The sequence below is a fragment of the Carassius carassius genome, chromosome 37 (genome assembly GCF_963082965.1).
Source record: "Carassius carassius chromosome 37, fCarCar2.1, whole genome shotgun sequence".
In the NCBI taxonomy this organism is placed as follows: domain Eukaryota; kingdom Metazoa; phylum Chordata; class Actinopteri; order Cypriniformes; family Cyprinidae; genus Carassius; species Carassius carassius.
Window position 1 is genome coordinate 20,581 of NC_081791.1, and position 12,027 is coordinate 32,607.

General features: G+C 51.4%; 3 non-coding genes and 1 pseudogene across 3 annotated transcripts; all 4 read left to right on the plus strand.

The window, feature by feature from the left end:
* Nucleotides 1-1,495: 1,495 nt before the first annotated feature.
* Nucleotides 1,496-1,704, plus strand: LOC132118844 (U2 spliceosomal RNA; annotated as a pseudogene).
* Nucleotides 1,705-2,056: 352 nt separating this feature from the next.
* On the plus strand, nucleotides 2,057-2,220 carry LOC132118881 (U1 spliceosomal RNA). The gene has a single exon (XR_009426048.1). It is a non-coding gene; the product is annotated as a U1 spliceosomal RNA (small nuclear RNA).
* A 1,746-nt stretch (nucleotides 2,221-3,966) lies between these two features.
* LOC132118772 (U2 spliceosomal RNA) lies at nucleotides 3,967-4,157 on the plus strand. The gene has a single exon (XR_009425994.1). It is a non-coding gene; the product is annotated as a U2 spliceosomal RNA (small nuclear RNA).
* A 352-nt stretch (nucleotides 4,158-4,509) lies between these two features.
* On the plus strand, nucleotides 4,510-4,673 carry LOC132118741 (U1 spliceosomal RNA). Its single transcript, XR_009425968.1, has one exon. It is a non-coding gene; the product is annotated as a U1 spliceosomal RNA (small nuclear RNA).
* The last annotated feature ends 7,354 nt before the right edge of the window (nucleotides 4,674-12,027 follow it).

Genomic DNA, 12,027 nt, shown 5'->3' on the forward strand with positions numbered 1-12,027 from the left:
CCAGGTCCTTCATTTTAGCAGTGGAACGTGCTGTCTTTTATTTTCTCTGGGGATCCAGGTGGGAGAGAATAAAGAGAGAAACAGTCAAGAAAAGAAAGGAAAACGGAGGCAAAGGACTGCCAGACCTAAGCCTATTTTTAGGGAGTCATTTTACAGGATTACATTTTAAGTATGCCACGGCCCCATCCAGTGATAAGACCGCAGCAATAGTGAAGTTTTGGATGGGGTCGTACTTACGCTACCTAAAAATTTTAACCGTAGATCTTAGAACCCCAGTGTCTTTTAACTTGCCAAAAGAATATGCATTTATTAATTTTTTTTTAAAGAAACATGACCTAGAACGAGAAAATGTGGACATTTTAAAAGACCATAAAAAGATTATCTCTGTTGTGCAGGACCGGGAGAAGGTGAGCCCAGTTCCAGGGCTAACTGAGAGCGAATCCAAAACAGTGTGGAGAAACGCAGCCCACCCCGCTCTTTGGAACCGGCAAAAAGACCTGATGTGGATGGTGGCCCATGAGATCCTACCAACCAGGGCGGTTATGCACTCCCGCGGCATGGCCGCCAACGCACAGTGCCCACGGCTCGGGTGTAATCAGGAAGAGACCGTGCGGCACGTCCTCTGGGAGTGCGGTGCTGCACGGGACCGGTGGACCGCGACCGGCCCCCTGGTTTTCCCATGCCTGCCAGCGGGTGGGGTCCAGATGGACTATAATCTCGCCGTCCTAGGGGTGGGCCGGAGGATAAAGGATTTAACATCAAAACAGTTCACAACACTCTGGTTCACCCTGAATGCTATAAAGCATGCAATCTGGACTGCCAGAAACCTGCTGGTGGGGAAACGGGTGATGGTGCCCCTCCAAGCCACTGTAAGGATGGTGGAGAACATGCTGCAGGGGCACCGCGCCCAATCATTCAGAGCGGGGGCCGGGGTTGCCACTGAGAGAGTCCCGGCCACCACCGACCCTGGTTGCCCGTAGATGTACCTTCACCACTTCCGGCTACGGGAGCAGCGGGCCAGAGAGTACGGATCTCCTCTGGGTCACTGAAGCTGGGTTTGATTGCCTGGGACCGAAGAGTGGGAGAGGCCCAAATTGAAAGATTACCTCCCCGATCAAGCACAATAGAGAACCCTTTTTTTTTTTTTTTTTTTTTTTTTTTTTTCTTTTTTTTTTTACATAGTTTTATTTTGGCTTTTAAAACACACTGAAAGCACTTTAAAGGAAAATAAAAATGTATGTAAAAGAACAATTCATCAATGTGTAACCTTATAACCCCTCTTTTTTTTTTTTTTTTTTTTTTTCTTCCCTTATGGTCATTTCAAGTACTTTGTCTGTATCTTAACATAAGGCATGTCTTGGAGATCCAGGATTTTAGTGGTGTGTTAACCGTCATTGGAACGATTGTTTTTTAATTTTTTATTTTATTTTTTTTTACTCATACCTGCATGTGAACATATATGTTGTATTTTATCTATTACTTGACGTACTGTTGTACCACTTTTGATTAAATATCAATAAAACCAGTCAAAAAAAAAAAAAAAAAAAAAAATCTGTTCTTATCAGTTTAATATCTGATACGTCCCCCATCCGGGGACTACATATTAAATGGATTTTTAGATCACGGAGCTGGAGCCGGGGCTTGCTCCGTCCATTCCACGCATCGGCCTGGTATTGCAGTGTCTCCAGGAACGGTGTGCTTTCCCGTTTTCGGGAATGCCATTTATTGTGACGAATAGCAGTGCAAGTAATGAGGTCTGCCTTTGCAGGTCCTGTGGTTTATTGCGGACTCTCTTCTGAGGCACCCCCCTGAGGTGTTGGACTCTTCCACTAACGATGCTCCCACCTGAGGTCTCGGAGTCTTTCACTGACGAGGTGATGTATCGAATTCGGTGTGTTTGGTTAAAGGGAGTCAACTAAAACCAGCGTTGGGAAGCAGTTTCCAGGCCAGTAATGGAAGTCGCCCATCCTTCCTTTGTTGGGGTTTACGGAGGGCTAACCGTTGGTGAGGATGGTAGAGACGCAAATTGTACCTCTGGCTGGCCGCCTGGGTCTTCATACTTACCTGGCAGGGGAGACACCATGATCAAGAAGGCGGTTCACCCAGGGCGAGGCTTGTCCATTGCACTACGGCCATGCTGACCCCTGCGAATTCCCCAAATGTGGGAATCTCGACTGCATAATTTATGGTAGTGGGGGACTGCGTTCGCGCTCTCCCCTGAATTAACTGGTGAAACAAAGCAGAAAGATCTATCTCAGTTACTCTTTAGTTTCAGAATGATGAGCCCTGCCACATGCTGGGTATGTGTTTTGAGCTCATGAAACAAAATCACTTACGCTCTTGAAATATCGGTCCCTGGTGTGTGGTTTAGTTCGAATTTTGCACAGACCTCACTTTGCAAGTTGATTGGATTGACTGCAGCCTAGCTGTAGCTGTCTCCATGTTTGTTTTTCGTTGTGCTTTTTCAAATCATATTAGTTCTTTTCCGCTTACAGCGCCACCTAGTGGCCTGTCGCAGCGCCCTTTTACACCTGACCGCTGACTGAGCCCCTGCACAGGTGTGCCGATTTGGGTGAAGGGATCTCACTCCGTTTGGGAGTTACGAGCGATGCCGTACTCTCTGTCGCCGCAGAGCCAGCGTCAGGCCGATCGGGGCGAGGCCCGGTGACGTTGCAGACGGGGGAGGGTACTACCATCACACAGCGTTTCAGGTGTTTCCATCTTTGTTTGATGGTCCTTTTACATTTCAATTTTCTTATTTTTCCGCTTACAGCGCCACCTAGTGGCCTGTCGCAGCGCCCTTTTACACCTGACCGCTGACTGAGCCCCTGCACAGGTGTGCCGATTTGGGTGAAGGGATCTCACTCCTTCCTGGAGTTATAGCCATTTGAGCCACCTCGGCCACACCACCTTGGCACGTTTTGAGGTCCCCTCGCCAAGGTGAATGGAAATTTCCACTTTTTTTGGATGATTATTGACAGTCAGACTCCAGAGAAGCATTCTGTGCTGATCTGGGTGGGACTGGGCCAAATACCTGCCGCTAGTTTGCAAAAGAAGGTTTTCGACAAAATCCCAAATACCCGAAAATTTCTTCAGAGCGACGAGCCAATCTGAGACCTGCATTTCGTTCGGCTCGAGCCAAGGATTCCGATGACATAAGGCACGTGGCTCTGCGACGAACCGTTTGGGAGTTACGAGCGATGCCGTACTCTCTGTCGCCGCGGAGCCAGCGTCAGGCCGATCGGGGCGAGGCCCGGTGACGTTGCAGACGGGGGAGGGTACTACCATCACACAGCGTTTCAGGTGTTTCCATCTTTGTTTGATGGTCCTTTTACATTTCAATTTTCTTATTTTTCCGCTTACAGCGCCACCTAGTGGCCTGTCGCAGCGCCCTTTTACACCTGACCGCTGACTGAGCCCCTGCACAGGTGTGCCGATTTGGGTGAAGGGATCTCACTCCTTCCTGGAGTTATAGCCATTTGAGCAACCTCGGCCACACCACCTTGGCACGTTTTGAGGTCCCCTCGCCAAGGTGAATGGAAATTTCCACTTTTTTTGGATGATTATTGACAGTCAGACTCCAGAGAAGCATTCTGTGCTGATCTGGGTGGGACTGGGCCAAATACCTGCCGCTAGTTTGCAAAAGAAGGTTTTCGACAAAATCCCAAATACCCGAAAATTTCGTCAGAGCGACGAGCCAATCTGAGACCTGCATCTCGTTCGGCTCGAGCCAAGGATTCCGATGACATAAGGCACGTGGCTCTGCGACGAACCGTTTGGGAGTTACGAGCGATGCCGTACTCTCTGTCGCCGCAGAGCCAGCGTCAGGCCGATCGGGGCGAGGCCCGGTGACGTTGCAGACGGGGGAGGGTACTACCATCACACAGCGTTTCAGGTCTCCCAGACTTACCAAAGCCGAGATGGGCATCGTCGTGTCCGGCTTCTTCCCCGCTGCATCAAATCAACATCGCTTCTCGGCCTTTTGGCTAAGATCAAGTGTAGTATCTGTTCTTATCAGTTTAATATCTGATACGTCCCCCATCCGGGGACTACATATTAAATGGATTTTTAGATCACGGAGCTGGAGCCGGGGCTTGCTCCGTCCATTCCACGCATCGGCCTGGTATTGCAGTGTCTCCAGGAACGGTGTGCTTTCCCGTTTTCGGGAATGCCATTTATTGTGACGAATAGCAGTGCAACTAATGAGGTCTGCCTTTGCAGGTCCTGTGGTTTATTGCGGACTCTCTTCTGAGGCACCCCCCTGAGGTGTTGGACTCTTCCACTAACGATGCTCCCACCTGAGGTCTCGGAGTCTTTCACTGACGAGGTGATGTATCGAATTCGGTGTGTTTGGTTAAAGGGAGTCAACTAAAACCAGCGTTGGGAAGCAGTTTCCAGGCCAGTAATGGAAGTCGCCCATCCTTCCTTTGTTGGGGTTTACGGAGGGCTAACCGTTGGTGAGGATGGTAGAGACGCAAATTGTACCTCTGGCTGGCCGCCTGGGTCTTCATACTTACCTGGCAGGGGAGACACCATGATCAAGAAGGCGGTTCACCCAGGGCGAGGCTTGTCCATTGCACTACGGCCATGCTGACCCCTGCGAATTCCCCAAATGTGGGAATCTAGACTGCATAATTTATGGTAGTGGGGGACTGCGTTCGCGCTCTCCCCTGAATTAACTGGTGAAACAAAGCAGAAAGATCTATCTCAGTTACTCTTTAGTTTCAGAATGATGAGCCCTGCCACATGCTGGGTATGTGTTTTGAGCTCATGAAACAAAATCACTTACGCTCTTGAAATATCGGTCCCTGGTGTGTGGTTTAGTTCGAATTTTGCACAGACCTCACTTTGCAAGTCGATTGGATTGACTGCAGCCTAGCTGTAGCTGTCTCCATGTTTGTTTTTCGTTGTGCTTTTTCAAATCATATTAGTTCTTTTCCGCTTACAGCGCCACCTAGTGGCCTGTCGCAGCGCCCTTTTACACCTGACCGCTGACTGAGCCCCTGCACAGGTGTGCCGATTTGGGTGAAGGGATCTCACTCCTTCCTGGAGTTATAGCCATTTGAGCCACCTCGGCCACACCACCTTGGCACGTTTTGAGGTCCCCTCGCCAAGGTGAATGGAAATTTCCACTTTTTTTGGATGATTATTGACTGTCAGACTCCAGAGAAGCATTCTGTGCTGATCTGGGTGGGACTGGGCCAAATACCTGCCGCTAGTTTGCAAAAGAAGGTTTTCGACAAAATCCCAAATACCCGAAAATTTCGTCAGAGCGACGAGCCAATCTGAGACCTGCATCTCGTTCGGCTCGAGCCAAGGATTCCGATGACATAAGGCACGTGGCTCTGCGACGAACCGTTTGGGAGTTACGAGCGATGCCGTACTCTCTGTCGCCGCAGAGCCAGCGTCAGGCCGATCGGGGCGAGGCCCGGTGACGTTGCAGACGGGGGAGGGTACTACCATCACACAGCGTTTCAGGTGTTTCCATCTTTGTTTGATGGTCCTTTTACATTTCAATTTTCTTATTTTTCCGCTTACAGCGCCACCTAGTGGCCTGTCGCAGCGCCCTTTTACACCTGAACGCTGACTGAGCCCCTGCACAGGTGTGCCGATTTGGGTGAAGGGATCTCACTCCTTCCTGGAGTTATAGCCATTTGAGCCACCTCGGCCACACCACCTTGGCACGTTTTGAGGTCCCCTCGCCAAGGTGAATGGAAATTTCCACTTTTTTTGGATGATTATTGACAGTCAGACTCCAGAGAAGCATTCTGTGCTGATCTGGGTGGGACTGGGCCAAATACCTGCCGCTAGTTTGCAAAAGAAGGTTTTCGACAAAATCCCAAATACCCGAAAATTTCGTCAGAGCGACGAGCCAATCTGAGACCTGCATCTCGTTCGGCTCGAGCCAAGGATTCCGATGACATAAGGCACGTGGGAGTTACGAGGGATGCCGTACTCTCTGTCGCCGCAGAGCCAGCGTCAGGCCGATCGGGGCGAGGCCCGGTGACGTTGCAGACGGGGGAGGGTACTACCATCACACAGCGTTTCAGGTGTTTCCATCTTTGTTTGATGGTCCTTTTACATTTCATTTTTCTTATTTTTCCGCTTACAGCGCCACCTAGTGGCCTGTCGCAGCGCCCTTTTACACCTGACCGCTGACTGAGCCCCTGCACAGGTGTGCCGATTTGGGTGAAGGGATCTCACTCCTTCCTGGAGTTATAGCCATTTGAGCCACCTCGGCCACACCACCTTGGCACGTTTTGAGGTCCCCTCGCCAAGGTGAATGGAAATTTCCACTTTTTTTGGATGATTATTGACAGTCAGACTCCAGAGAAGCATTCTGTGCTGATCTGGGTGGGACTGGGCCAAATACCTGCCGCTAGTTTGCAAAAGAAGGTTTTCGACAAAATCCCAAATACCCGAAAATTTCGTCGGAGCGACGAGCCAATCTGAGAACTGCATCTCGTTCGGCTCGAGCCAAGGATTCCGATGACATAAGGCACGTGGCTCTGCGACGAACCGTTTGGGAGTTACGAGCGATGCCGTACTCTCTGTCGCCGCAGAGCCGGGGCGAGGCCCGGTGACGTTGCAGACGGGGGAGGGTACTACCATCACACAGCGTTTCAGGTGTTTCCATCTTTGTTTGATGGTCCTTTTACATTTCAATTTTCTTATTTTTCCGCTTACAGCGCCACCTAGTGGCCTGTCGCAGCGCCCTTTTACACCTGACCGCTGACTGAGCCCCTGCACAGGTGTGCCGATTTGGGTGAAGGGATCTCACTCCTTCCTGGAGTTATAGCCATTTGAGCCACCTCGGCCACACCACCTTGGCACGTTTTGAGGTCCCCTCGCCAAGGTGAATGGAAATTTCCACTTTTTTTGGATGATTATTGACAGTCAGACTCCAGAGAAGCATTCTGTGCTGATCTGGGTGGGACTGGGCCAAATACCTGCCGCTAGTTTGCAAAAGAAGGTTTTCGACAAAATCCCAAATACCCGAAAATTTCGTCAGAGTGACGAGCCAATCTGAGACATGCATCTCGTTCGGCTCGAGCCAAGGATTCCGATGACATAAGGCACGTGGCTCTGCGACGAACCGTTTGGGAGTTACGAGCGATGCCGTACTCTCTGTTGCCGCAGAGCCAGCGTCAGGCCGATCGGGGCGAGGCCCAGTGACGTTGCAGACGGGGGAGGGTACTACCATCACACAGCGTTTCAGGTGTTTCCATCTTTGTTTGATGGTCCTTTTACATTTCAATTTTCTTATTTTTCCGCTTACAGCGCCACCTAGTGGCCTGTCGCAGCGCCCTTTTACACCTGACCGCTGACTGAGCCCCTGCACAGGTGTGCCGATTTGGGTGAAGGGATCTCACTCCTTCCTGGAGTTATAGCCATTTGAGCCACCTCGGCCACACCACCTTGGCACGTTTTGAGGTCCCCTCGCCAAGGTGAATGGAAATTTCCACTTTTTTTGGATGATTATTGACAGTCAGACTCCAGAGAAGCATTCTGTGCTGATCTGGGTGGGACTGGGCCAAATACCTGCCGCTAGTTTGCAAAAGAAGGTTTTCGACAAAATCCCAAATACCCGAAAATTTCGTCAGAGCGACGAGCCAATCTGAGACCTGCATCTCGTTCGGCTCGAGCCAAGGATTCCGATGACATAAGGCACGTGGGAGTTACGAGGGATGCCGTACTCTCTGTCGCCGCAGAGCCAGCGTCAGGCCGATCGGGGCGAGGCCCGGTGACGTTGCAGACGGGGGAGGGTACTACCATCACACAGCGTTTCAGGTGTTTCCATCTTTGTTTGATGGTCCTTTTACATTTCATTTTTCTTATTTTTCCGCTTACAGCGCCACCTAGTGGCCTGTCGCAGCGCCCTTTTACACCTGACCGCTGACTGAGCCCCTGCACAGGTGTGCCGATTTGGGTGAAGGGATCTCACTCCTTCCTGGAGTTATAGCCATTTGAGCCACCTCGGCCACACCACCTTGGCACGTTTTGAGGTCCCCTCGCCAAGGTGAATGGAAATTTCCACTTTTTTTGGATGATTATTGACAGTCAGACTCCAGAGAAGCATTCTGTGCTGATCTGGGTGGGACTGGGCCAAATACCTGCCGCTAGTTTGCAAAAGAAGGTTTTCGACAAAATCCCAAATACCCGAAAATTTCGTCGGAGCGACGAGCCAATCTGAGAACTGCATCTCGTTCGGCTCGAGCCAAGGATTCCGATGACATAAGGCACGTGGCTCTGCGACGAACCGTTTGGGAGTTACGAGCGATGCCGTACTCTCTGTCGCCGCAGAGCCGGGGCGAGGCCCGGTGACGTTGCAGACGGGGGAGGGTACTACCATCACACAGCGTTTCAGGTGTTTCCATCTTTGTTTGATGGTCCTTTTACATTTCAATTTTCTTATTTTTCCGCTTACAGCGCCACCTAGTGGCCTGTCGCAGCGCCCTTTTACACCTGACCGCTGACTGAGCCCCTGCACAGGTGTGCTGATTTGGGTGAAGGGATCTCACTCCTTCCTGGAGTTATAGCCATTTGAGCCACCTCGGCCACACCACCTTGGCACGTTTTGAGGTCCCCTCGCCAAGGTGAATGGAAATTTCCACTTTTTTTGGATGATTATTGACAGTCAGACTCCAGAGAAGCATTCTGTGCTGATCTGGGTGGGACTGGGCCAAATACCTGCCGCTAGTTTGCAAAAGAAGGTTTTCGACAAAATCCCAAATACCCGAAAATTTCGTCAGAGCGACGAGCCAATCTGAGACCTGCATCTCGTTCGGCTCGAGCCAAGGATTCCGATGACATAAGGCACGTGGCTCTGCGACGAACCGTTTGGGAGTTACGAGCGATGCCGTACTCTCTGTCGCCGCAGAGCCAGCGTCAGGCCGATCGGGGCGAGGCCCGGTGACGTTGCAGACGGGGGAGGGTACTACCATCACACAGCGTTTCAGGTGTTTCCATCTTTGTTTGATGGTCCTTTTACATTTCATTTTTCTTATTTTTCCGCTTACAGCGCCACCTAGTGGCCTGTCGCAGCGCCCTTTTACACCTGACCGCTGACTGAGCCCCTGCACAGGTGTGCCGATTTGGGTGAAGGGATCTCACTCCTTCCTGGAGTTATAGCCATTTGAGCCACCTCGGCCACACCACCTTGGCACGTTTTGAGGTCCCCTCGCCAAGGTGAATGGAAATTTCCACTTTTTTTGGATGATTATTGACAGTCAGACTCCAGAGAAGCATTCTGTGCTGATCTGGGTGGGACTGGGCCAAATACCTGCCGCTAGTTTGCAAAAGAAGGTTTTCGACAAAATCCCAAATACCCGAAAATTTCGTCAGAGCGACGAGCCAATCTGAGACCTGCATCTCGTTCGGCTCGAGCCAAGGATTCCGATGACATAAGGCACGTGGCTCTGCGACGAACCGTTTGGGAGTTACGAGGGATGCCGTACTCTCTGTCGCCGCAGAGCCAGCGTCAGGCCGATCGGGGCGAGGCCCGGTGACGTTGCAGACGGGGGAGGGTACTACCATCACACAGCGTTTCAGGTGTTTCCATCTTTGTTTGATGGTCCTTTTACATTTCATTTTTCTTATTTTTCCGCTTACAGCGCCACCTAGTGGCCTGTCGCAGCGCCCTTTTACACCTGACCGCTGACTGAGCCCCTGCACAGGTGTGCCGATTTGGGTGAAGGGATCTCACTCCTTCCTGGAGTTATAGCCATTTGAGCCACCTCGGCCACACCACCTTGGCACGTTTTGAGGTCCCCTCGCCAAGGTGAATGGAAATTTCCACTTTTTTTGGATGATTATTGACAGTCAGACTCCAGAGAAGCATTCTGTGCTGATCTGGGTGGGACTGGGCCAAATACCTGCCGCTAGTTTGCAAAAGAAGGTTTTCGACAAAATCCCAAATACCCGAAAATTTCGTCGGAGCGACGAGCCAATCTGAGAACTGCATCTCGTTCGGCTCGAGCCAAGGATTCCGATGACATAAGGCACGTGGCTCTGCGACGAACCGTTTGGGAGTTACGAGCGATGCCGTACTCTCTGTCGCCGCAGAGCCGGGGCGAGGCCCGGTGACGTTGCAGACGGGGGAGGGTACTACCATCACACAGCGTTTCAGGTGTTTCCATCTTTGTTTGATGGTCCTTTTACATTTCAATTTTCTTATTTTTCCGCTTACAGCGCCACCTAGTGGCCTGTCGCAGCGCCCTTTTACACCTGACCGCTGACTGAGCCCCTGCACAGGTGTGCTGATTTGGGTGAAGGGATCTCACTCCTTCCTGGAGTTATAGCCATTTGAGCCACCTCGGCCACACCACCTTGGCACGTTTTGAGGTCCCCTCGCCAAGGTGAATGGAAATTTCCACTTTTTTTGGATGATTATTGACAGTCAGACTCCAGAGAAGCATTCTGTGCTGATCTGGGTGGGACTGGGCCAAATACCTGCCGCTAGTTTGCAAAAGAAGGTTTTCGACAAAATCCCAAATACCCGAAAATTTCGTCAGAGCGACGAGCCAATCTGAGAACTGCATCTCGTTCGGCTCGAGCCAAGGATTCCGATGACATAAGGCACGTGGCTCTGCGACGAACCGTTTGGGAGTTACGAGCGATGCCGTACTCTCTGTCGCCGCAGAGCCAGCGTCAGGCCGATCGGGGCGAGGCCCGGTGACGTTGCAGACGGGGGAGGGTACTACCATCACACAGCGTTTCAGGTGTTTCCATCTTTGTTTGATGGTCCTTTTACATTTCATTTTTCTTATTTTTCCGCTTACAGCGCCACCTAGTGGCCTGTCGCAGCGCCCTTTTACACCTGACCGCTGACTGAGCCCCTGCACAGGTGTGCCGATTTGGGTGAAGGGATCTCACTCCTTCCTGGAGTTATAGCCATTTGAGCCACCTCGGCCACACCACCTTGGCACGTTTTGAGGTCCCCTCGCCAAGGTGAATGGAAATTTCCACTTTTTTTGGATGATTATTGACAGTCAGACTCCAGAGAAGCATTCTGTGCTGATCTGGGTGGGACTGGGCCAAATACCTGCCGCTAGTTTGCAAAAGAAGGTTTTCGACAAAATCCCAAATACCCGAAAATTTCGTCAGAGCGACGAGCCAATCTGAGACCTGCATCTCGTTCGGCTCGAGCCAAGGATTCCGATGACATAAGGCACGTGGCTCTGCGACGAACCGTTTGGGAGTTACGAGGGATGCCGTACTCTCTGTCGCCGCAGAGCCAGCGTCAGGCCGATCGGGGCGAGGCCCGGTGACGTTGCAGACGGGGGAGGGTACTACCATCACACAGCGTTTCAGGTGTTTCCATCTTTGTTTGATGGTCCTTTTACATTTCATTTTTCTTATTTTTCCGCTTACAGCGCCACCTAGTGGCCTGTCGCAGCGCCCTTTTACACCTGACCGCTGACTGAGCCCCTGCACAGGTGTGCCGATTTGGGTGAAGGGATCTCACTCCTTCCTGGAGTTATAGCCATTTGAGCCACCTCGGCCACACCACCTTGGCAGGTTTTGAGGTCCCCTCGCCAAGGTGAATGGAAATTTCCACTTTTTTTGGATGATTCTTGACAGTCAGACTCCAGAGAAGCATTCTGTGCTGATCTGGGTGGGACTGGGCCAAATACCTGCCGCTAGTTTGCAAAAGAAGGTTTTCGACAAAATCCCAAATACCCGAAAATTTCGTCAGAGAGACGAGCCAATCTGAGACCTGCATCTCGTTCGGCTCGAGCCAAGGATTCCGATGACATAAAGCACGTGGCTTTGCGACGAACCGTTTGGGAGTTACGAGCGATGCCGTACTCTCTGTCGCCGCAGAGCCAGCGTCAGGCCGATCGGGGCGAGGCCCGGTGACGTTGCAGACGGGGGAGGGTACTACCATCACACAGCGTTTCAGGTCTCCCAGACTTACCAAAGCCGAGATGGGCATCGTCGTGTCCGGCTTCTTCCCCGCTGCATCAAATCAACATCGCTTCTCGGCCTTTTGGCTAAGATCACGTATCTTGTCGGACGGTTGAG